This window comes from Lithobates pipiens, unplaced genomic scaffold (assembly GCF_037356315.1).
Source record: "Lithobates pipiens isolate NorthernLeopardFrog02 unplaced genomic scaffold, aLitPip1_a1.2 Scaffold_18, whole genome shotgun sequence".
Lineage (NCBI taxonomy): Eukaryota > Metazoa > Chordata > Amphibia > Anura > Ranidae > Lithobates > Lithobates pipiens.
The window spans coordinates 576,994,548-577,020,883 of NW_027507758.1; the positions used below are offsets into that span (position 1 = coordinate 576,994,548).

Sequence of the window (26,336 nt, forward strand, 5' to 3'; positions counted from 1 at the left end):
CACAAAGGTGACCTGCATAACTATAACAGGTAAAGTGAGTAACATACAGTTTATGTAAGGCAAAAACAAATCCATATGACAGTGGGCCGGAGAGCAGAGAGAGACAAAGCAGCAAGACATCCATATAATCATCTTGGTGAGTCTCGGGGGGGGGGGGGGGAGTAGGTTACCTGGGCTAGTACATCGAGAAGGTAAATGGGAGGGAGAAAGATGGGAATGGATGCCGGGAAGGGGGGAGTTACGACCGGCAGCTGCGATCATTACCACTTGCTTACTGGGCACTTAAACCCCCCTCCTGCCCAGACCAATTTTCAGCTTTCAGCGCTGATGCACTTTGAATGACAATTACGCAGCCATATTACACTGTACCCAAATTAAATTTTTATAATTTTTTCCCCACAAATAGAGCTTTCTTTTGGTGGTATTTAATTACAGCTGGGAGTTTTAATTTTTTGCTAAACAAACAAAAAAACAAAAAAACAAAAAAAAAAATCATGTTTAATAATTTGCTGTAAAATTTTGCAAACAGGTAATTTTTCTCCTTTATTGAAATGCGCTGATGAGGCAGCACTGGTGGGCACTGATATGCAGCACTGGTAGGCACTGATAGGGTGCACTGGTGGGCACTGATAGGCACAGTTAAGGCGGAACTAATAGGCACAGATAAGGTGGCACCGATAGGCACAGATAAGGCAGTACTGATGGGCACAGATAAGGCGGGACTGATGGGCAAAGATGGGCACAGATAAGATGGCACTGATGGGTGGCACTGATGGGTGGCACGGATGGGTGGCACGGATGGGTGGCACTAAGGGGCACTGATAGGTACCACTGATAGATGGGACTGATGGGCACTGATAGGTGGCACTGATAGGTGGCTCTGATAGGTGGCACTGCCAGTGATCGGCTTTTTTTTTTCTCTTCGCGCTGTCAGCGCGAGGAGGAAAAATAGCCGATTACTGGCTCTGTTGTGTTACATGATCAGCTGTCATTGGCTGACAGCTGATCACGTGATAAGTGGTAAGGCGCTCGTGCACGGGACGACGTCAATAGACATTGTCCCGTCAAAGCAGGTCCGCGCGGTAGCCGTCATTCGGCTATAGCGCGGATCTCAAGCGGTTAAGGGTGTACAGACAGGGGAGCCCCATACTCCGACCGATCCCATGGTTCCCAAACTTTATTAAACTGGGGAACCGAGTCATGCACCGAGGCCGTCAGGTACTCCATTCTCTGTATCTCAGATAACAGTTGAAGAAATCTAGGCCAGGGAGGGGTTGTGCCCGATAACCAGCATAACGGGATAAGCCTCTTAGCAGCTAATAGAATATAGGAGATCAGCCGGTTTGTATTTTTAGGTAGGCCCGGGATAGGGAGGCCCAGCAAGCAGTGTAAGGGATCGATCGGAAAGGGACACCCCCGTCACCCCCATCACCAGCGATCCCACCTCTATCCAAAAGGGACGTATCAGGGGACATTTCCAAAAGATGTGGAACAGCGACCCGACGTCAAGCCCACAACGCCAGCAATGTGCCGAGACTGAGGGGTCAAATTTGTAGATGACATCGGGGGTCCTATACCAGAACATAAGAATTTTAATTGCCGTTTCCCTTTGCGTGACACACTTAGAGGATTTAAAGGTAGAGGCCCAGATCTTATCCCATGTCTGTAGGGTGATAGGTTTATCCAACAACTGAGACCATTTACTCATATACAGATGTGTAAGTTCCTTTAAGGGGGTCGACTCATGGAGGATTCGGTGGATAGAGGAGATTAGATGTAATTGATGGGATCCCTGGGCGCAAAGGTGTTCAAAGGCCGTGGGGTTATCAAGGGTTAAAGTCGGAGATTTGGAGCTGAAGAGGTGTCTAACTTGTAGATAGAAGTAAAACGAATGCTTGGGGATATCATATTTTTCACGTAGGGTCTTGAAAGCGTAAAGCCTTCGCGAAATGGGGTGCACCAAATTTCTAAGTTGGAAGAGGGGGGGGTCCATCCACGCAATGGACCCCCCCCCCCTCTTCCAACTTAGAAATTTGGTGCACCCCATTTTGCGAAGGCTTTACGCTTTCAAGACCCTACGTGAAAAAGGGAGTATTTTTTTTACACTTTTGCCATATATCCAGGGTAAAAGACATTGGGGCCGTACATTGACGCCTAAGGTTAGGGTGCAGAGGGGATGAAGCGCCCCAGATCAAGGAGCATGGGTGAACCGGATATAGGACCCCCTTCTCAATAGCAGCCCACTGACTTGTGGCGTTAAGAGAGGACCAAGTGGTAATAATTCTTAAATGAGTAGCATGATAATATTTCACGATATCCGGAGCCCCCAAACCTCCTCGAGCTCCAGGCGTAAATACCACTGAGCTGGCTAGGCGTTGGGATCTGTCAGCCCATATACATTTTAAAAAACGTCTTTGGAGAAGTTTAAGCTGTGGGGTTGGAATGGCAACTGGCAGTGTCTCAAAATGATAAAGCAGTCTAGGCAAGACTGACATTTTAAGGACATTGATCCTGCCCAAGAGGGACAGAGGGTATTTGGACCAGGACAGTAGGGAGCTATTTATGTCTTGGAATAGGGGAGGAAAGTTTGCACGGAACAAGTGGGAATATGAAGGGGTCAAAAGTAGTGATGGCCGAACGGTTCGCCCGGCGGTCGTTTCGCGGCGAATTTCCGACATTCGCGGTCCGCACGTTCGAACGCCTTTTTCCGTCGTTCGCCGCGGCGGACTTACGTGTTTAATGTATACAAGAACTTTAACCTTTGGTGACACGTTTATCATGTGATACAGGACAGCCAATTGAGACATGACAGCACATGGACACTTGTACATTCCCCCTAACCTATAAATACACCCGATCCGGTGGCCATTTTACATTCTTTCTTCTGTTACGATAGGGACAGGTTCCTGTGTGGAGTAGGGAGAGATAAACCACTAGCTATTTGGTACACAAAAGTTCTTTTCAGGACTGGTATAGGTGTTAGGTGTTGATAGGTTTGCTGTGCTGCTGATTCTTGCAGCAGCCTGAGTGTCTTTTGTTAGTTTAGAGAAAGGGAAAGGACGGTGTATGCTACAGGGACAGCCAGATTAGTCTTTCATCATCATCATCATCATCATCATCATTAGCTGTTACTATCAAGGTCCACAAAAGAGCTGTTCCAGTAACCACTAATCGTTCTCTTTTTTTGCCAATTTGTATAGGGACAGGAAGGAAGCAGTGTTGTCAGGCAGTGAGGGTAATTTTAAAGACTTGCTGTTATTATTAGTTCCACAAAGGTTCTTTTCAGGACTGGTATCAGTGGTACAGTAATAGGCTTGTACATGTATAATATTCTTTCTTCCAAATATAGAAAGGATATTATACTTGACTGCTGCCCTTCTGCTGCAGTCTGCTAAACATTCACAACTCACTTGTTCCACAAAAGTTCTTATAAGGACTGGTAACTTGGTATAGGGTGCTACGGTACATAGGCTTGAGTGCGGTACAGTCTGCTGTTCTGTAAGGACCGCTATCGGTCCACAATAGATAGGGTTGACGTGCACCACTGCTGACCGCTGCCCTATACTGCAGCAGTCCTTCAGCGGTATAGGGACTGACGTACAGTCTGCTAAACACTAATACACAACCTGCTTGGTCCACAAAAGTTCTTATAAGGACTGGTAACTTGGTATAGGGTGCTACGGTACATAGGCTTGAGTGCGGTACAGTCTGCTGTTCTGTAAGGACCGCTATCGGTCCACAATAGATAGGGTTGACGTGCACCACTGCTGACCGCTGCCCTATACTGCAGCAGTCCTTCAGCGGTATAGGGACTGACGTACAGTCTGCTAAACACTAATACACAACCTGCTTGGTCCACAAAAGTTCTTATAAGGACTGGTAACTTGGTATAGGGTGCTACGGTACATAGGCTTGAGTGCGGTACAGTCTGCTGTTCTGTAAGGACCGCTATCGGTCCACAATAGATAGGGTTGACGTGCACCACTGCTGACCGCTCACCTATACTGCAGCAGTCCTTCAGCGGTATAGGGACTGACGTACAGTCTGCTAATCACTAACACACAACCTGCTTGTTCCACAAAAGTTCTTATAAGGACTGGTAACTTGGTATAGGGTGCTACGGTACATAGGCTTGAGTGCGGTACAGTCTGCTGTTCTGTAAGGACCGCTATCGGTCCACAATAGATAGGGTTGACGTGCACCACTGCTGACCGCTGCCCTATACTGCAGCAGTCCTTCAGCGGTATAGGGACTGACGTACAGTCTGCTAATCACTAACACACAACCTGCTTGTTCCACAAAAGTTCTTATAAGGACTGGTAACTTGGTATAGGGTGCTACGGTACATAGGCTTGAGTGCGGTACAGTCTGCTGTTCTGTAAGGACCGCTATCGGTCCACAATAGATAGGGTTGACGTGCACCACTGCTGACCGCTGCCCTATACTGCAGCAGTCCTTCAGCGGTATAGGGACTGACGTACAGTCTGCTAAACACTAATACACAACCTGCTTGGTCCACAAAAGTTCTTATAAGGACTGGTAACTTGGTATAGGGTGCTACGGTACATAGGCTTGAGTGCGGTACAGTCTGCTGTTCTGTAAGGACCGCTATCGGTCCACAATAGATAGGGTTGACGTGCACCACTGCTGACCGCTCACCTATACTGCAGCAGTCCTTCAGCGGTATAGGGACTGACGTACAGTCTGCTAATCACTAACACACAACCTGCTTGTTCCACAAAAGTTCTTATAAGGACTGGTAACTTGGTATAGGGTGCTACGGTACATAGGCTTGAGTGCGGTACAGTCTGCTGTTCTGTAAGGACCGCTATCGGTCCACAATAGATAGGGTTGACGTGCACCACTGCTGACCGCTGCCCTATACTGCAGCAGTCCTTCAGCGGTATAGGGACTGACGTACAGTCTGCTAAACACTAATACACAACCTGCTTGGTCCACAAAAGTTCTTATAAGGACTGGTAACTTGGTATAGGGTGCTACGGTACATAGGCTTGAGTGCGGTACAGTCTGCTGTTCTGTAAGGACCGCTATCGGTCCACAATAGATAGGGTTGACGTGCACCACTGCTGACCGCTCACCTATACTGCAGCAGTCCTTCAGCGGTATAGGGACTGACGTACAGTCTGCTAATCACTAACACACAACCTGCTTGTTCCACAAAAGTTCTTATAAGGACTGGTAACTTGGTATAGGGTGCTACGGTACATAGGCTTGAGTGCGGTACAGTCTGCTGTTCTGTAAGGACCGCTATCGGTCCACAATAGATAGGGTTGACGTGCACCACTGCTGACCGCTGCCCTATACTGCAGCAGTCCTTCAGCGGTATAGGGACTGACGTACAGTCTGCTAAACACTAATACACAACCTGCTTGGTCCACAAAAGTTCTTATAAGGACTGGTAACTTGGTATAGGGTGCTACGGTACATAGGCTTGAGTGCGGTACAGTCTGCTGTTCTGTAAGGACCGCTATCGGTCCACAATAGATAGGGTTGACGTGCACCACTGCTGACCGCTCACCTATACTGCAGCAGTCCTTCAGCGGTATAGGGACTGACGTACAGTCTGCTAATCACTAACACACAACCTGCTTGTTCCACAAAAGTTCTTATAAGGACTGGTAACTTGGTATAGGGTGCTACGGTACATAGGCTTGAGTGCGGTACAGTCTGCTGTTCTGTAAGGACCGCTATCGGTCCACAATAGATAGGGTTGACGTGCACCACTGCTGACCGCTGCCCTATACTGCAGCAGTCCTTCAGCGGTATAGGGACTGACGTACAGTCTGCTAAACACTAATACACAACCTGCTTGGTCCACAAAAGTTCTTATAAGGACTGGTAACTTGGTATAGGGTGCTACGGTACATAGGCTTGAGTGCGGTACAGTCTGCTGTTCTGTAAGGACCGCTATCGGTCCACAATAGATAGGGTTGACGTGCACCACTGCTGACCGCTCACCTATACTGCAGCAGTCCTTCAGCGGTATAGGGACTGACGTACAGTCTGCTAATCACTAACACACAACCTGCTTGTTCCACAAAAGTTCTTATAAGGACTGGTAACTTGGTATAGGGTGCTACGGTACATAGGCTTGAGTGCGGTACAGTCTGCTGTTCTGTAAGGACCGCTATCGGTCCACAATAGATAGGGTTGACGTGCACCACTGCTGACCGCTGCCCTATACTGCAGCAGTCCTTCAGCGGTATAGGGACTGACGTACAGTCTGCTAAACACTAATACACAACCTGCTTGGTCCACAAAAGTTCTTATAAGGACTGGTAACTTGGTATAGGGTGCTACGGTACATAGGCTTGAGTGCGGTACAGTCTGCTGTTCTGTAAGGACCGCTATCGGTCCACAATAGATAGGGTTGACGTGCACCACTGCTGACCGCTCACCTATACTGCAGCAGTCCTTCAGCGGTATAGGGACTGACGTACAGTCTGCTAATCACTAACACACAACCTGCTTGTTCCACAAAAGTTCTTATAAGGACTGGTAACTTGGTATAGGGTGCTACGGTACATAGGCTTGAGTGCGGTACAGTCTGCTGTTCTGTAAGGACCGCTATCGGTCCACAATAGATAGGGTTGACGTGCACCACTGCTGACCGCTGCCCTATACTGCAGCAGTCCTTCAGCGGTATAGGGACTGACGTACAGTCTGCTAAACACTAATACACAACCTGCTTGGTCCACAAAAGTTCTTATAAGGACTGGTAACTTGGTATAGGGTGCTACGGTACATAGGCTTGAGTGCGGTACAGTCTGCTGTTCTGTAAGGACCGCTATCGGTCCACAATAGATAGGGTTGACGTGCACCACTGCTGACCGCTCACCTATACTGCAGCAGTCCTTCAGCGGTATAGGGACTGACGTACAGTCTGCTAATCACTAACACACAACCTGCTTGTTCCACAAAAGTTCTTATAAGGACTGGTAACTTGGTATAGGGTGCTACGGTACATAGGCTTGAGTGCGGTACAGTCTGCTGTTCTGTAAGGACCGCTATCGGTCCACAATAGATAGGGTTGACGTGCACCACTGCTGACCGCTGCCCTATACTGCAGCAGTCCTTCAGCGGTATAGGGACTGACGTACAGTCTGCTAAACACTAATACACAACCTGCTTGGTCCACAAAAGTTCTTATAAGGACTGGTAACTTGGTATAGGGTGCTACGGTACATAGGCTTGAGTGCGGTACAGTCTGCTGTTCTGTAAGGACCGCTATAGGTCCACAATAGATAGGGTTGACGTGCACCACTGCTGACCGCTCACCTATACTGCAGCAGTCCTTCAGCGGTATAGGGACTAAGAGTTTTGTCACAGGGTCATTTAAAAAATGACATGCAGAGGAAGAGGCAGGCCCTTCCGCAGGGGTGGTAGGGGTAGGGCAGGAGCAACAGGCTTGAGCCAAAGTGGGAAGTTGCAGAAGGTGCGTTCAATTACTTTAAAGGATGCACCAGACTTGGTTGAGTGGCTCGCTCAGCCTTACTCTTCTGCACCCTCCTCATCCTCTCGATCTGCACCCTCTTCTTCACTCTCTGCTATGTGCACCCCCAAAGACACTACCACCAACAACACGACCACCACCACCACCACCACCACATACCTTCCGCTTGAGTCACTGGAATTATTTTCCGATCCATATCAAGAGGACATTTCTGATGCGCAGCCACTCTTGGTATTGGATCAGGAAGAGGAGGTAGCAACAAGCGCTACTCAGCAGTCTGACGCCAGTACCCAGATCAGCCCAAGGAGGAGGTTGGTCCCCGGTGTTGCTGCCTACTCCGAGATCTCTACTTATAGCGGTGGGGAAGGTGACGTTGATGATGACGTGTCTAGTGATGTCACGTGGGTGCCCACAAGAGAGGAAGAGGAGGGGAGTTCAGAGGGAGATATGGACCAGCAGATAGGGAGGAGAAGCAGCAATGACTTACATTGCACAGCAGGGACAAAGCAGACTGCAAATGTATCAGGAGCGAGTCATCGACCATGTACGGTCACATCTGGCGCTCCCAGGACACCGGCACATGGCTCCGCAGTGTGGGCTTTTTTTAACGTGTCCGCTGCTGACAATAGCGTTGCCATCTGCAATCTTTGCAGTCAACGCGTTAGTCGCGGTAAGCCCAATACTCACCTAGGGACGACCGCCTTAAGAAGGCACATGAGCAGCCATCACCGAGCCCAGTGGGAGCAACGGAACACACAAAGCCACACTGCAGGCTCTCACCGTCCAGCCTCGTCTTCTACTTCTCCTTCTCCTCTCTCCTCACAATTGTCCTCCACTCCACCTTCCATCACGCCAAGCTCACATTTTTCTGCAAAAAGGCAGGCTTCCGTGGGCCTAATGTTTGAGCGTAAAAAAATGATGATGCCGGATAACCCTCTTGCCCAACGGTTGGCGGCTGGCTTGTCAGAACTCATAGCCCGCCAACTACTGCCATATAAACTGGTGGACTCGGAGGCCTTTCGCAAATTTGTGGCCATTGGAACACCACAATGGAAGGTCCCAGGAAGGAAGTATTTCTCAGAGAAGGGCATCCCAGAGCTATATGGCCATGTTCAGCGGCAAGTGAATGTATCTCTGGCACACAGTGTCGGTGCCAAGATACATCTGACCACAGACACGTGGTCTAGCAAACACGGGCAGGGAAGGTATATCAGTTTTACTGCCCACTGGGTGAACCTTCTGACGGCCGTCAAGCATGTAACCCGTGGCACCCGTGTAGATTTGGTTTTACCGCCACGGATTGCATGCAGGCCTGACTCTTCTTCTCCTCCTCCTACTCCATCCTCCTCCCTCTCCTCCTCAGCTGCCTCCTCCTTTTCCGCTGCTAGCGTCTCTTCCACTGCACCGCCCAAGCTCCCCAGAACCTATTCCACATGCCAGGTGAGACGTTGCCATGCCGTGCTGCGTCTGTTGTGCCTGGAAGCAAAGAGCCACACTGGCCCGGCACTCCTTTCAGCTTTGCGTTCACAGGCAGATGAGTGGCTAACACCGCTCAATTTGACAGTTGGTAAAGTGGTGTGTGACAACGGTGCCAATCTGCTTAGCGCATTGAAACAGGGCAAAATCACGCACGTGCCGTGCATGGCACACGTCTTAAACTTGGTCGTGCAGCGATTCCTTGTCAAATACCCTGGGGTCCAGGACATCTTGCGGCAGGCAAGGAAAATCTCGGCCCATTTCAGAAGATCTTACACGGCCATGGCTCGCCTTGCTGACATTCAGCGGCGACACCATCTGCCGGTCAGACGTCTTATTTGCGATTGCCCGACGCGATGGAACTCAACCTTCTATATGCTTGATAGGCTGCTCCAGCAGAAACGTGCAGTTAACGTCTACCTGTATGAACTCTGCGAAAGAAACGGTTCTGGGGAGCTGGGTTTTTTTTCACCGCGCCAGTGGCTGCTCATGCGCGACACATGCAGACTTCTGCGGCCATTTGAGGAGATCACCAAACTGGTCAGTCGCAGCCATGGCGCCATCAGTGACATGGTACCTTATGCCTTCTTTCTGGAGCGTGCATTGCGTCGTGTCATTGATCAGGCTGTGGAGGAGCAGGAGCGGGAAGATGAGGAAGTCGCAATGCTGGATGAATTCCCAGGGGGGGCTACTCTATCTGAGACAAGTCAACAACAGGAGTCTGATGAGGAGTCAGAGGAGGATGGTGCCGGGGCGGATGAGCAGGAGCAAGAAGAGCATGCTTTAAACCTTTCTGGGATCCCTGTTGTGCGAGGATGGGGAGAGGAGAATGAAGAGGACGACATTATCCTGGATGATGAGCAGGAGCCAGGCCACCACACCGCTTCCACTTTAGTGCAAATGGGGGCCTTCATGCTCCAGTGTTTTAATAGGGACCCCCGTATAAAAAGCATGAGGGTCAAGGACCAGTACTGGGTGGCAACGTACTTAGACCCCCGGTACAAACACAAAATGGCGGAAATGTTACCGCCGTCGCAGAGGGCTGTCAGAATGCAGCACTTCCAGGCCTTGCTTCGAGAAATGCTGCATTCTGCTTTTGCGTGCGCTGGCAGAGGAGCAATTCCCACTCCCAGAGAAGGATTTGCGGGTACCAATCCAACAGCGCCTGCAAGAAGAGGCCGGTTTGAAGATGTGTTGGTGACTTCGGATATGAGGTCATTCTTTCAGCCGACCCATCGACAGGTGTCATCCGGATCCAGCATCAGGGAACGCCTAGACCGTCAGGTGTCCGACTACATTGGGTTAACGGCCGATGTGGACGCTCTGAGGAGTGATGAACCCCTAGACTACTGGGTGGGCAGGCTTGACCTCTGGCCAGAGCTTGCCCAATTTGCAATCGAACTGTTGGCTTGCCCCTCATCCAGTGTCCTGTCCGAAAGGACGTTCAGCGCAGCAGGGGGGATTGTGACCGATAAGCGTACTCGCCTAGCTCACCACAGTGTTAACTACCTCACATTTCTAAAAATGAATGAGGCATGGATCTCGGAGGAATTCAACACATGTGACCAGTAGACCATGTATATGTCTATAAACTATTTTTTTAATCAAGCACACAGACCTTCTTAATTCATTTGGCTCACTTCCTTGACCCAAAAAAGCACACCGTACTATATGCCCCTACCCTCCTCTTTGAAGAGGTTGAGCGGTGTCATATTTCTACTGGGGCTGCTTATGATATCCCTGTGCTGTGCTGACTTCCTCCTGGGGGTTCTTATTATGAAGGGATCACACTATCCCTGTGCTGTGCTGACTTCCTCCTGGGGGTTCTTATTATGAGGGGATCACACCATCCCTGTGCTGTGCTGACTTCCTCCTGGGGCTGCTTACGGTGCTGCTGTCAGTGCTGTATGTCACGGTGCTGCTGTCAGCGCTGTATGTCACGGTGCTGCTGTCAGCGCTGTATGTCACGGTGCTGCTGTCAGCGCTGTATGTCACGGTGCTGCTGTCAGCGCTGTATGTCACGGTGCTGCTGTCAGCGCTGTATGTCACGGTGCTGCTGTCAGCGCTGTATGTCACGGTGCTGCTGTCAGCGCTGTATGTCACGGTGCTGCTGTCAGCGCTGTATGTCACGGTGCTGCTGTCAGCGCTGTATGTCACGGTGCTGCTGTCAGCGCTGTATGTCACGGTGCTGCTGTCAGCGCTGTATGTCACGGTGCTGCTGTCAGCGCTGTATGTCACGGTGCTGCTGTCAGTGCTCTGTATTACGGTGCTGCTGTCAGATGCCTCTATCACGGTGCATGTGTCATTCCGGTATGTCACGCTGCTGGTGATCATCTCCTGCACCCTCTTCTTTGCCTACCCTGGTCCCTGACCTTCCCTCTCCTCCATTGCCTTCATTAGCTCCATAGTCCTGAATTGTTAGAACAATTTCCCAAATAAAATAAAAATGCTTGTAGTTATCGATCCCAAATTCACCTCATACATGTATTATGTCATTGTCCAGATGGTGGGACTACGTTTTACCCCCTAATAATTACCACGTGGCCGCAAATTCGACATGAAGGTTTGCAAAGTTCGCCTCCCATTGAAGTCAATGGGGCCCGCGGCGAACGTTCGGTTTCGCGAACGTTTGGGTCCGTTCGCATTTCGCGTTCGCGAAACGTCCCGTCGGAAGTTCGTCCATCACTAGTCAAAAGAACACCCAGGTATTTGAGTGAGTCATTGCACCATCTATAAGTATAAGTTTCTTTAAGCCTAGAGAGTTGTGTAGCGGGGATGTGTATGGGTAGAGCTTCAGTCTTTGAGGTATTCACTTTGTAGCCAGAGATACTACCAAAGGATGAGAGTAGTTTGTGCAGTGAAGGGAGGGAGACCAATGGGTTGGTAATAGTTAGCAAGATGTCGTCCGCGAAGAGTGATAATTTATACTCCCCCTGTCGCATCACCACCCCACGGATATCTGGATGAGAACGTATGGACTCGGCTAGGGGTTCAAGGCATACAATAAATAACAATGGTGATAAAGGACACCCCTGCCGAGTACCATTCATCAAGGGGAAGCGAGGCGACAGGAAGGACGACATCTGCACCTGAGCAGTAACAGTTGAGTATAAAGCCTCTAGTGCTTTTAAAAAGGGGCCAGTAAAACCATAGACTTTAAGCGTGGCGAACATATAAGGCCAGCTAAGCCTATCAAAGACCTTCTGTGCGTCTAAACTAAGTATCAGAGCTGATTTATTGGTCCTATCCAGAAGGTCCACCAAATTGATTGTGCGGCGGATGTTATCTCCGGCGTGTCTGCCAGGGACAAACCCCACCTGGTCTCTGTGAATACGTTTGGGAGCAAGAACTGACAGTCTAGAAGTAAGGATTTTCGTAAATATCTTGTAATCCGAATTTAGAAGGGCCATTGGCCTGTAATTGTCTGGGATGGAGGGGTACTTACCCGGCTTAAGAATTACTGAGATGAAGGAGTGTGAAAAATGGGGGTGGGGAGGGGTGCCTTCTAGTAGAGAATCGAATAAAGTGAGCATATGTGGTCCCAAAATATCCAGGTAGGTTTTATAGTAAAAATAGGGGAGGCCATCAGGGCCAGGCGATTTATGCGAAGGGAGCTCCCGTATTATAGCTGAGAGCTCGTCCGCCGTTACTGTTTTATTTAGGGCCTCTAAATCAGTTGTCGAGAGCTTGGGAAGTTTCAGGTTGGAGAAAAAGGACTTAAATTTCTCTTGTGTAAAATGGAAGTGGTTTTCTGGGGATAGACAGTTATAAAGTTTGTGGTAAAATTTGCCAAAGATGTTTGAGATTTCACGAGGGCAATGAGTCTTAGTTCCATCAGGCCGGGAGAGAAACTCAGGGAAGGAATTGAATGTGAGCAGACGTAGTTTGTTAACTAACATTTTATGGGGTTTATTGGAAAATTCGTAAAATTTCTGCTTCATCCAGAGCATCGATTTAGCTGCCTGGTCTAGTTGCGCCATTTTAATCTGTTCCCTGAGCAGTGTGACTCTCCGCAGTCTCTCCACTGTGGGGAAGCCCAAAAGCCTCCACTCCACAGAGAGAAGAGCAGAAGTTAGAGATCTAATAAATTTGGTTCTGTCTCTCTTCAGTCTAGAGCTCTCAGCAATGCAAGCACCCCTAAAAACGGCTTTGTGGGCTTCCCACAGGGTGGAAAAATCAGAGACCGACCCTTTGTGTAGTTGGAAAAATTCTGCAAGGCTCTGCGCAAAGACAGAGCGGGAGCTTTCAGATTGTAAGAGATGATTATTAAGTCGCCAGTGGCAAGATCTGGGGTAGGCCTGAGTGAGCAGGAGATCTAGGGCGATGGGGGCATGATCAGACTAGGTAATCGGCATCATCTCAGAGTCAACCACGTGTGGGATGAGAGGGGCAGATATAAAGAAGTGATCGAGTCCTGAATACATTTTATGAGCTGGAGAATAGAAGGTGAATTGCTGAGCTGTGGGGAGTTTAATCCTCCATGAGTTGAAAAGTCGGTGGGATCTTATAAGCTGACGGAAGGAGGTAGCTTGAGAGGCAAGCTTCTTGGAGGGCGTTGAAGAGAACAGTGTTTGTCCATCTCTAGTGGGGGACATAACCAAATTAACCACTTCAGATCCGCGCTATTGCCAAATGACGGCATTAGCGCGGACCTACATTTTCAGGACTACGTCTATTGACGTCGTCCTGGTTACGAGCGGCCTGCGCGCCCCCTGAGGGGCGCGCGCGGCGCGCTCTGTGATCGGCGAGTCCGTGAGACTCGCCTGATCACCGATCCGTGTAAGGGGTCGATCCCGACCCCTTATCACGTGATCAGCTGTCAGCCAATGACAGCTGATCATGTGATAGAACGGAGCCGGTAATCGGCTATTATTCCTCCTCGCGCTGACAGCGCGAGGAGAGAAAAAAAAAGCCGATCACCGGCGGCCGTGATCGGGACATCAGTCCCGATCACGGCCATCAATACAAGGGACCACCTGCCACCTGCCTGTGCCCACCTGCCTCCCGCAGTGCCATCCTGAAGTAAAATAAAAGAAAAAGTAAGTGCCCCCCGTCAGTGCCCCCTGTCAGTGCCCATAGTGCCCACAGTGCCACCCACAGTGCCACCCACAGTGCCACCCACAGTGCCACCCACAGTGCCACCCCACAGTGCCACCCACAGTGCCACCCAATCTGCCTCAAAGGTGCTGCACCCCAGTGCCGCCCATCAGTGCCCAGCAGTGCCGCCCATCAGTGCCCAGCAGTGCCGCCCATCAGTGCCCAGCAGTGCCACCTATCAGAGCCACCTATCAGTGCCACCTATCAGTGCCCATCAGTCCCATCTATCTGTGGTACCTATCAGTGCCCATCCGTGCCACCCATCCGTGCCACTTATCCGTGCCACCCATCCGTGCCATCTTATCTGTGCCCATCTTTGCCCATCAGTGCCACCTTATCTGTGCCCATCGGTGCCGCCTTATCTGTGCCTATTAGTGCCGCCTTAACTATGCCTATCAGTGCCCACCAGTGCAGCCCATCAGTGCCCACCAATGCAGCCCATCAGTGCCCACCAATGCAGCCTATCAGTGCCGCCTAATCAGCGCACTTCAATGAAGGAGAAAAATGACCCGTTTGCAAAATTTTATAACAAACTATTAAAACATGATTTTTTTTTTTTTTTTTTTTGCATCTTTTTTTGTTTGTTTAGCAAAAAATAAAACTCCGAGCTGTAACTAAATACCACCAAAAGAAAGCTCTATTTGTGGGAAAAAAATGATAAAAATTTCATTTGGGTACAGTATTGTATGCCCGCGCAATTGTCACTCAAAGTGCATCAGCGCTGAAAGCTGAAAATTGGTCTGGGACTGAGGGGGGTTTAAGTGCCCAGTAAGCAAGTGGTTAAAGTCCCCACCGACTATCATAAAGGGCTGTGATGGATAGTGGGAGGAGTCAAACAGGCCATTGAGGAAGTCAACCTGACCAACATTAGGGGCATATAGGTTAACGAGGGTCAGAGAGGTGTTAAAGTATTGGCAGTCAAGGATTAGGTATCTACCATGGGGGTCTGCATGGGAGTTTTTAACCTTAATGGGGCATGACTTACTGATGAAAATTGCAACATCCGCCTTACCTGTGGAGTCAGAGGCCAGGAAGGAGGCGGGGAAGTGTTTGGAGGCAAACTTAAGGGAGCCATCTGCTTTAAAATGGGTTTCTTGTAACATAATCACATCCACACCAGAAGACCTGAATTCCTTCAAGGCCAACCAGCTCTTACGTATAGAGCCTAAGCCCTTTACATTATATGACAAAAGCTTTAAAGCCATAAGGGCGGTCTAGGAAAGTAAGCATATGTAAGTGGCTGAAGGTTGCAGTACAGCCTAAAATAAGAATCAATGAACCAGAACTCTAATCTGTAGAAGGTGACATTAGCGTCAGTTATGCCTAGGCGGTGGGGAAAAATTAGATATACCCAGGGCCAGGATAACCTGAGGCCATACCAGCATATGCAGTGCATAAATAAACAATGAAACTGATCTATAGGAATGGACACAGTAGAACAAAAAAACTTTAAAAAGAAACATTAACAAAAGCGTCAGAAAAAGAAAAAAGAAAACAAAAACAAAAAAGAACAGAACATCTTGAGAGCCTGAAGGTAACATGTTACCCTCAGGGGACGCAGGGTATTAACCCAGGCCAAGAGGATCGTGGCCGGACGATCACCGGAAGTAAAGGTGGGAGGGCCATCTACTCTCCTTATGAATTTGGAATTTAACAAAGTGCATTAACAACATCTAGTCTTTTGTAAGAACGGAACCCCATGGGATGGGGAAAACTAGTCCCAGCTTTAACATTCAAGACAGAGGGCAAACTTGATATAATCGTTGCAACAGGGTCTTTTCATTTCAAATCACTGAGGGAAAAGAAAAGATGAGGGAGTATGAGCAGCATACATAACTGAACCATGTGGGGTCTGGCGGGGGAAGTCAGGGGGGTTGCTTGGAGAACCGTGGACGTTGAGGTGTGGAGAGATGCCTTCTGGATTTGCTCCTCACGGGTGTCCAGATGCCGCTTGGAGTATTGGGAAGTGGGCGATTCTGGGCTTCAGCTGGATGCATGTCCTCCTCAGGAAGGGGAGGGAGCCCGCGGCTCTTTAGAAAGGATTCGCTCTCCGGAAGATCACGGAGGGTGTACTGAGCTCCATTTTTGGACAAAAGCAAACGGAAGGGAAACCCCCAATAGTATGGGACCTTGTGATGTTGCAAGTAGGAGGTGATCGGCCGAAGGTTCCTGCGTTTAGCCAGGGTAATGGGAGAAAGGCCACTAAAAATCTGCAACTTCACCCCTTTGTAGACAATTTGAGGTTTGTTGCGCATGGATTGGATCAGTGCCTCTTTGCTTTCAAACAAGTGGAACCGGACAATAACATCTCTGGGTCTAGCTCCTGCAGGAGGTTTGGGGGCCAGAGAGCGGTGGGCTCTATCAAGGTGCCAATCTATGTCCACGACCGTGGGGGCCAGGGTATTAAAGAGGCCTAGGAGATAAGCACGTAAATCAGGATCTCCCACAGTCTCCGGGATACCTCTAAAGCGTAGATTCTGGCGTCTTTCTCTATTTTCCAGGTCTTCCTGTTGCAGCTGTAATTGAGAAACTGAGAGGCGCAGGTTGTGGTTGTCCTCCTCGACGGCCTGAACATAGCTGACCATCTCATCAAATTTGTTTTCGAGTGTGTCCGTGCACTCACTAAGCTGGTTAATTTACTTTCTCAGTTCCATCGCAAGTTTATTTACCTCGGCCGAGACATTAGTTGTGATCTGTTGGAGCAGGAGATGTAATTTGGCGTCCAGTTTGGCGTCCAATATAGCAGGTGTAAGGATCCCCTGCGGGGGTGGCGGACCTGAGTTAGAGGCTTGGGGGACAGTAGCTGGGGGGATGCCAGAGCCCTCCATTCCCAGAGGCGAGTCCATATTTGAGAAAGGGTCCGGAGGGGAATGGGAGGGTGGAGGCTGAGATCTGGTAACAAAGCCCTGTCTGCTGTTCAGGGATATGTTTGTAATATTCCTGTTGCTGACCAATTTTTCCCATGGGGTGCTTTGGTACTGTATTGAAGAGGAATGCTTACCCCGGAGCTTTTAGTAGCTAGTGTGGCGTTGCGGGGGTCATGGGGAGCAGGTAGGCCCTTTAACTCATTTAAAAGTCATGTTGATTAAAGGACTGGTTTCAACTTAAATAAAAGAAAAATTGTCACACAAAAACACGGCTTGTCCGAATTATAGATTATTTATTTATTTTGGATATTTATAGAATTTGCACACCACTTTACATATACATTATACATTCAAATCATTACAATTAGTAAATAAGAAAAGTAAAAAATATGAACAAGTGCTCAACCCAAATGATGGGATAATGCGGGAAAACAGAAAGACAAGCAGATCCAGCATACAAAAATATGTAGAAGAATATGTATCGGCCTAAACTGAGGAAAAAAAATGTTTTTTTAAATATTTTTTTAGGGATATTTTTTATAGCAAAAAGTAAAAAACAATGCATTTTGTTGTTTATTGGGCAAAAAATAAAAAACGCAGAGGTGATCAAATACCACAAAAAGAAAGCTCTATTTGTGGGAAAAAAGAACATCAATTTTGTTTGGGCGCCGTGTCGCACGGCCACGCAATTGTCAGTTAAAACGACTAAGTGCCGAATCGCAAAAAGTGCTCTGATCAGGAAGGGGGTAAATTCTTCTGAGGCTGAAGTGGTTAATGGAACACCAAACTTGTACGAAGAACTTGGTTGAGCTCAAATAAAATAATAAATGATTAATAGATAAACTGATAAGGACACTGTGATGTTATTGCATAAGTGGGATGAATAGAAGAATGAACCTGTAAAAGTGCTTACAATGCCATGGGTGGTAATAAAAGAATAATAATACTAAATTAAAAATAAAGTTTAATCAGTTATGGGTGATGAATTCAATAACGGACTACCTACATGAATACAGTTATGGTAATCAAAAAGTGAATTAAAATACATTATGTCTAAAATTCAGCTTAATAAGGAAATTACAAAATGTGTGGGTGTGATGACTATAGTTACACAGTGGGTGAGGTTGAAAAAAAGTCCATCAAGTTAAACCTAAGTGTGTGATTATATGTCAGTATTACATTGTATATCCCTGTATGTTGCAGTCATTCAAGTGCTTATCTAATAGTTTTTTGAAATTATCAATGTCTTCCGCTTAGACCACCACCTGTGGAAGGGAATTCCACATCCTTGCCGCTCTTACCGTAAAGAACCCTCTACAGACATACCCCACTTTTAAGTACACAATGGGGTTTATTTACTAAAGCTGGAAAGTGCAAAATCAGTCTTACTGTTGCATAGAAAACAATAAGCTTCTAACCTCAGCTTGTGCAATTAAGCTTTGGTAATAAAACCTGTAAGCTCATTGGTTATTTGGAGAGCATCAAACCCATGTTCTAGGCTCGGGCACCAGAAAACACACTACAATTATTTTCCATTAATGGCATGTTTCGTTGCCAAAAAATAGAATGCCAATTTATTCTTCATAACTTGAAAACCTGTGATTTTAAGAACAGGAATTACACTATTATGGCATTTCTCACCTGCTCTTCCTCCTATGTTGTATATTGTCTCTCCTGCCCTTGTGGCCTGTGTTATGTGGGCTGCATTTTAAGATAATTTCTGACCATAGTAGGTGAGCACCGATGGAATATCAAGCAAGGCTCCCCCTAATATAATGTAGCAAGATACTATTCTGCCTACCATAACAAGGACCCAACATCTCTTCAGGCTTTTGTGATTCAATACATTCTTATTTCCATCCCTGAAGTGGAACGGTTTAGGAAACTAGACTATGTCCAAGAAAACGTCCTTGTGAAAGAAATTATAAATTTTGTATATAACTGTATTACATTTTGCATGTTTTTCTTATGTATCACACAATGCACCCATTGTGCATACAGCACTAATAATGTTTTTATTATTTTCCTGCCTATGTTATGCCCCTTGTTAACATTAAACTACAATTGTAATATTAATGTGATACCTACATAAGCACGTGTATAGAAAACTTCAATTCCGCGTAATAAACAGAAAAGTTATAACAGCTATCTATAAAATTTCCAGAACAGTTCTGGATTTTTCAGTTAGATAGCTTTTCCCCAGGAGGTCTAAAGGAGGACTTAGACATACAGTACATACCATCTTCTAACCTTTCATCACACCATTGTACGAGGCATGTGGGCCTTCCTTCCTCTTTTCTAGACTGACCCCAATGGGATTTTAATGTTCCAGTAAGGGATCTCCCTGTAATTTCAACCTTTCATGGTTTATCCAAGATGAGCAATTCAAATGTTAAGTAATAAAAAACAAAAGATTTTTAATTATATACTCCATCAATTGACATTACCAAAAGGCTTTCCCCCTTTTTAATCAATGTCATGGATTCACATGATGTTTGATTCATCATGATCTTTGAAGTTATTTATTTTTATATGATTTTGACACATAAGTGTGTATATATATACTGTATATATATATATATATATATATATATATATATATATATATATATATATTTATACACAGACACACACACAGTTCAAACAAGCATACTCTTATGAATAAATGTAAGCAAACATTTAAAACATTTATTAAAACATTTTAACTCAATAAACACATATAGCACATGCAAAACTGCACAATTAGCATTGTTTTTTTCCGATGCACCCTCACCCCCTTCCCAAGGCAATGCTGAACCTGCAGAACCTGGTGCCACTTTATTAATAATAATTGCTGAGTGTATTTTTTTTCTTATCTTTCTTCTTTTTTTTTTTGTGCAATTCAATGTGCAGCTTATGATTATAGTATGAATTTATTCACTAAATTTGAAATTATAAACAAAAATCAGGGACTTGCTTTGGGCCCAAACAGCCCAGCAAGAAAAATAGATGAGCTGGAGAATTTTTTTTTTTTTTTGCGCAGTTGATCTATATTTTGCAAATACCTTGACAATTATCCCTAATTGCCTTTTTCGTTCATAAACCCCATTTATGACACTCTAAAGGCTAGGCAGGTAAAAAAGATCTGATGTTGCAGTTAAAATACCTGTACTGCATCTGCATGAACCTAAATGGTTGTAACAACTTGGAAGGAAAAATTGTTGTAACAACTTGGAAGGAAAAATGAGGGTAATGCCGCGTACACACGGGCGGACTGTATGGTGTACTTAGTCCGTCGAAACACATTTCAGCGGACAGTCCGCTCGTGTGTGGGCTTCAGCGGACTTTTTCAGCGTGCAGTCTGGCGTACTAAGTATTTCGGATTTTTCGAAATTCTGTCCGTCGTACTTTGGTTTCAGCGGACAATCCGCTCGTCAGTAGGCTAGTTCGACGGACTAAGAATGGCGCATGCTCAGAAAGGATTTACACGGCGGAAGGGTGCTTTGCTGTGTATTGGACTTCCTATTTCTAGTCCCGTCGTACGTGCTGTACACGTCATCGCGCAAGCTTTTGACGGACTGTTTGTGCATCCGTGTGTGGTCAAGTCCGTTCAGTCGAAAGTATGACGGACTGTCCGTCGGATTGTATGACGGACTAAGTACGCCATACAGTCCGCCCGTGTGTACGCGGCATTAGGGATCTGGGATTCACCCAACCCCATCATCGTTTTCTTTCCTTTCTTTGTGGAAACCCCATGATACTGGCTTTCTGAACAATCTGAGAGCTTGGAGTATGGTCACAGGAGCTCCTGCCAGCCATCCTGATTGGTTGTAAAGCTTGTACCACCCTCCCTTGTGGAACTCTGCTGGTCACAGTGGAGACCTTCTTGATCTCCCTGATAGCACATTATCTCCCTGCCTGCAGATTCATAGTAAACAAGAGTTTCTTCCACACTTCTCAGATAAGCAGAGCCTCTTAGTGGGAGATCTTTCTCATCTCACCATTGGCACAGAGAAATAGAAGTGAGGAAGTACTTCTATCATAGCAGAGCTGGTCAGAGTGAGATTTTTCTCATCTCCCTGCTGACACGTTGATTTCCACACCGGCACAGTGAAAAAGAAATGCGGAGACACTTCTCATATGGCAAAGCCGTTCAGTGGGGTCTCCCATCTCCCCGCCGGCACATTGATCTCCATGCCGACACGGTAAAAGAGAAGTGCGGAAGCACTTCTCTTATGGCAAAGTTGGTCAGTTGGATCTCCCTTCTCCCCACCAGCACATTGATCTCCCTGCTGGCACAGTGAAAAAGAAGTGCGGAGGCTGAGACTAGGCTAAACATTTTAACATTTGTAAGGTTATTGTGCCTGCAGTTGGGCTGTAAATCCCCTATCAATTAAAAAAAAAAAAAAATTATTTGACCACTGACCATTTGACCACTTGTTTACTGGGCACCTAAACCCCCCTCCTGCCCAGACCAATTTTCAGCTTTTAGCGATGTCACTCTTTGAACGACAATTGTGCGGTCATACAACACTGTACCCAAATTACATTTTTATCTTTTTTTTCCACACAAACAGAGATTTATTTTGTTTTGATCACCTCTGGGTTTTTTATTTTTTGTTTAAAAAAATAATAAAAAAGACAGAAATTAAAAAAAATACAAAGCTGTTTTATATTTTGTTAATACATTTTGCAAACAGGTCATTATTCTCCTTCATTGATGTACGCTGATGAGGCTGCACTGATGGGCACCTATAGGCTGCATTGATGGGCACTGATAAGGTGGCACTGGTGGGCACCAATAGGTGGCACTGGTGGGCACTGATAGGTGGCATTGGTGGGCACTGAGAGGTGGCACTGTTGGGTGGCACTGATGGGTGGTACTGATAGGTGGGACTGATGGACGGCACTGAAGAGCATTGATAGGAAGTACTGAAGGGCACTAATAGCTGGCACTGATAGGTGGCACTGATAACTGGAAGTGATGGGCGCTGATAGGTGGCAGTTATGGGCACTGATGAGTGGCAGTGATGGGCACTAATTGGCACTGGTTGGTGACACCAATATGCAGCACTGCTAGGTGGCACTGATGAGGCACTGACTGGCACCACAGGTGGGCATTGATAGGTGGCACTCATGGGCATTGATAGGTGGCACTGATTGTTGGCATTATTGGGCACTGATTTGTGGCACCATGGGCAATGGTAAGTGGAACTGGCAGGTGGTACTGGTTGGCACAGATGAGGCTGCTTCACCTCTTCCTCTTCGGGACTAATGTCCCTTGCACAGAAGCTGGTAATTGGCTTTTTTTCTCCTCACGCTGTCAGCATGAGGAGAAAAAAAAAACTATTACTGATCTTCTGTTTACATCACGTGATCAGCTGTCGTTGGCTGACAGCTGATCATGGGGTAAGAGACCAGGATCGACCCCTTACTCGGATCTGTGATCACCCGAATCTCATTGACTCGGTTATCACAGCGTGTGCCACATGCCCTGCAGGGGGTGCACGGGGAGTGTGCAAAGGCGATGATGTCTACTGATGGCCTCCAGGCAAAGTAGGTCCGCGCTGTAACTGTCATTCGGCTATTGCGCAGATCTGAAGGGGTTAATTCAAGGTATTTCTCTACATGAACTGAGAGGAAAATGTGTTTTGTCTTTGGTTGTAACCTTAGCGTTCCTTGGCCAGTATACACGTATTTCACATAATAAAAAATAGAAGGTCTTATGCAATGTGCCCTTTGTTCTATTGCAGGTTAAATAAAACCTGATATTAGCTTTTTATTTCAGATATTGTGAAGTGGAGCCATTGTGCGCTGAGAGCACATGAGAATTGCCTAAAGGTTGAAGTTTGTCTCGAAGGTGGCATTTAGGTAAGACTTTTAGCGTGCTCTTAAAATTTGGAGGTAGATTGTCATTATATTAAGATTTCATAGCTGTAATAAGAGATTAATTAATCTGATACACGCACATCAAGACAGATTTGAACTGGGCTGACTTACGGAGAGAGCAGACACCTGTAAATAACTGCTCATCTGGTGGAGTCTTCATTATATAGTGTACACCATATACCATTGCTACACAAGCCATGTTGTAATTTAAAGTTATTATAAATTACCTTGCCTCTTCAATCTGCAGCTGCTGCAATTTTCTGTAAAAATTGAATGCAATATGGCAGCCTGGTACTCTGTACACCGCTGGGGAAAAGAACACCCCCAGAAATGTCATCACCTGCTTATGTGATTAACTCACTGATCTTATCGGAAGTCTGCAACAAGGCAAGTCACATTTTAGGCATTCATTGCAATAGGAATTTGAGTTTTGGTGACTTTCTCTCCAAGGAATTAATACTTCCAATGAGATGCAGACCCTGTATCTTTTCTCACAAGACCTCTGGGCCCTTGTACACACGGTCGGACATTCTGACGGAAAATGTCCGATCGGACCGTGTTGTCGAATAATCCGACCGTGTGTGGGCTCCATCGGACTGTTTCCATCGGTATATCCGACCGACAAAGTTTTAGAGCTGGGCTATAAAATTTTCCGAAGGCATGATCCGATCGGACTTTGTCCGATCGTTTGTAGAGAATTCCGATCAGACAGAGTTCCACGCATGCTCAGATCAAATTACGAGACCAAAGCTATTGGCTACTAGCCTGAACGTAGTCCCGTCGTAACGAAATAACGTCATCACGTTCTGAACGATCGGATTTACCAACAACTTTGTCCAACCGTGTGTATGCAACATCAGTTTCGATAAAAAAATCAGTCGGACAAAATCGGAATGTCCGACCGTGTGTAAAAGGGCTTAGGCCGCGTACACACGGGCGGACTGTTCGCCCAACCTTGTCCGCTGAACAGTGTTTGGGCGGACAGTCCGCTCGTGTGTGGGCTTTCAGCGGACAGTTTCAGCGGACAGTTGGACGGACAAAGTCTTTCGGAAATTCCGAAAAACTGTCCGCTGAAACTGTGTTTGAGCGAACAGTCCGCCCGTGTGTGGGCCTGTCCGCTGTACTTTCGAAATGAGCGTACTGTTCCCGCTCGGAAAGTCCGCCCATTTCGAGCGCGTGTACAGGTAGGCGGGGCCCGCGAAGGAGACACCGCGGGCTCCGCCGCCTGGAATGGGCTTAAAGGGGAACCCCAACGCCGAAAAAAATCGGCGTGGGGTTCCCCCAAAGTCCACACCAGACCCTTGTCCGAGCACGCTACCCGGCCGGCCAGGAAAGGGGGGCGAGCGAGCGCGCCCCCCCCCTCCTGAGCCGTACCAGGCCGCGTGCCCTCAACATGGGGGGGTGCCTTGGGGAAGGGGGGGCCGTGCGGCCCCCCCACCCCAAAGCACCTTGTCCCCATGTTGATGAGGACAAGGGCCTCTTCCCGACAACCCTGGCCGTTGGTTGTCGGGGTCTGCGGGCGGGGGGCTTATCGGAATCCGGGAGCCCCCTTTAAGAAGGGGGCCCCCGGATACCGGCCCCCCACCCTATGTGAATGAGTATGGGGTACAATGTACCCCTACCCATTCACCTGTGAAATAAAGTACAAAAAAAAACACAACACAGGGGAAAAAATATTTTATTGCACAGCTCCGGGGGTCTTCCGTCTTCGGGGGTCTTCTCGCCGGACTCCTCCGCTATGTGTGTGTAGCTCTTTTACTAGCGGAGGAGTCCGGCTTTCTTCCTCCCCGCCGCCGGCCTCTTCTCCCGACTTCGGGGGTCTTGTCCCCCTCTTCGGTTCTTCTGCCGGGCCACCGCGCCTTCTTGTAGCTCTTTTACAGGCGGTGGCCCGGTCTTCTGTCGCCGCCGCCTTCCGTTCTTCTGTCGCCGCCTTCGGTTCTTCTGCCGGGCCACCGCGCCTTCTTGTAGCTCTTTTACAGGCGGTGGCCCGGTCTTCTGTCGCCGCTGTCGTCGCCGCCGCCGCCGCCTTCCGTTCTTGTTCTTCTTGTTCTTCTTCTTCTTCCCCAGGAGATGTTGACACGTCGCTCTCTCCGGCCGGAATGCCAGAGCCGCGCTGTGCGGTCACTTATATAGTGACAATGGGGCGGTGTCACATGGTATATGTCACATGGGTTGGTCACATGGTGACCCCGCCCCCTTACGATGTCATAGTCCCCATGTGACATCAACCCATGTGACCAACCCATGTGACATATACCATGTGACACCGCCCCATTGTCACTATATAAGTGACCGCACAGCGTGTCCCTGGCATTCCGGCCGGAGAGCTCGTCGAGTCAACATCTCCTGGGGAAGAAGAAGAAGAACAAGAAGAAGAAGAAGAAGAAGAACATGAAGGGAAGGCGGCGGCGGCGGCGACGACAGCGGCGACAGAAGACCGGGCCACCGCCTGTAAAAGAGCTACAAGAAGGCGCGGTGGCCCGGCAGAAGAACCGAAGGCGGCGACAGAAGAACGGAAGGCAGCGGCGACAGAAGACCGGGCCACCGCCTGTAAAAGAGCTACAAGAAGGCGCGGTGGCCCGGCAGAAGAACCGAAGAGGGGGACAAGACCCCCGAAGTCGGGAGAAGAGGCCGGCGGCGGGGAGGAAGAAAGCCGGACTCCTCCGCTAGTAAAAGAGCTACACACACATAGCGGAGGAGTCCGGCGAGAAGACCCCCGAAGACGGAAGACCCCCGGAGCTGTGCAATAAAATATTTTTTCCCCTGTGTTGTGTTTTTTTTTGTACTTTATTTCACAGGTGAATGGGTAGGGGTACATTGTACCCCATACTCATTCACATAGGGTGGGGGGCCGGTATCCGGGGGCCCCCTTCTTAAAGGGGGCTCCCGGATTCCGATAAGCCCCCCGCCCGCAGACCCCGACAACCAACGGCCAGGGTTGTCGGGAAGAGGCCCTTGTCCTCATCAACATGGGGACAAGGTGCTTTGGGGTGGGGGGGCCGCGCGGCCCCCCCTTCCCCAAGGCACCCCCCCATGTTGAGGGCACGCGGCCTGGTACGGCTCAGGAGGGGGGGGGGCGCGCTCGCTCGCCCCCCTTTCCTGGCCGGCCGGGTAGCGTGCTCGGACAAGGGTCTGGTGTGGACTTTGGGGGAACCCCCACGCCGATTTTTTTCGGCGTTGGGGTTCCCCTTTAAGCCCATTCCAGGCGGCGGAGCCCGTGACGTCTCCTTCGCGGGCCCCGCCTACCTGTACACGCGCTCGAAATGGGCGGATTTGCCTCCGCCTTACGTGGGCGAGTCCGTTCATTTCAAAAGTTGAGCGAACTGTTTGGCAAACAGTTTGCTGAAACAGTCCGCTCGTGTGTGGGCAAGTCCGCTCATGCAAATTTTGAGCGGACTGTTTGCTGAAACTGTTTGACGAACAAGGTTGGGCAAACAGTCCGCGCGTGTGTACGCGGCCTTAGAGTGCACCAGTTGATTGTTGAAACCAGTTGAGAGTCTGTAATTAGCCTGGGGGAACAGATATTTCTTTAGAGCAACAAATGGTAGGAAACT

At 48.1% G+C, this 26,336-nt stretch overlaps 1 protein-coding gene across 1 annotated transcript in view; it reads left to right on the plus strand.

Annotated features, from left to right (window-relative positions):
• The window catches only part of LOC143989072 (cytochrome P450 2C14-like), a 90,594-nt gene continuing 64,258 nt past the window's right edge, over window positions 1-26,336 (plus strand). Inside the window, exons 1-2 of the mRNA XM_077489083.1 lie at window positions 1-136; window positions 22,682-22,764. The gene's annotated coding sequence lies outside the window, so the exon portion shown is untranslated. The remainder of the gene's footprint in view (window positions 137-22,681; window positions 22,765-26,336) is intronic.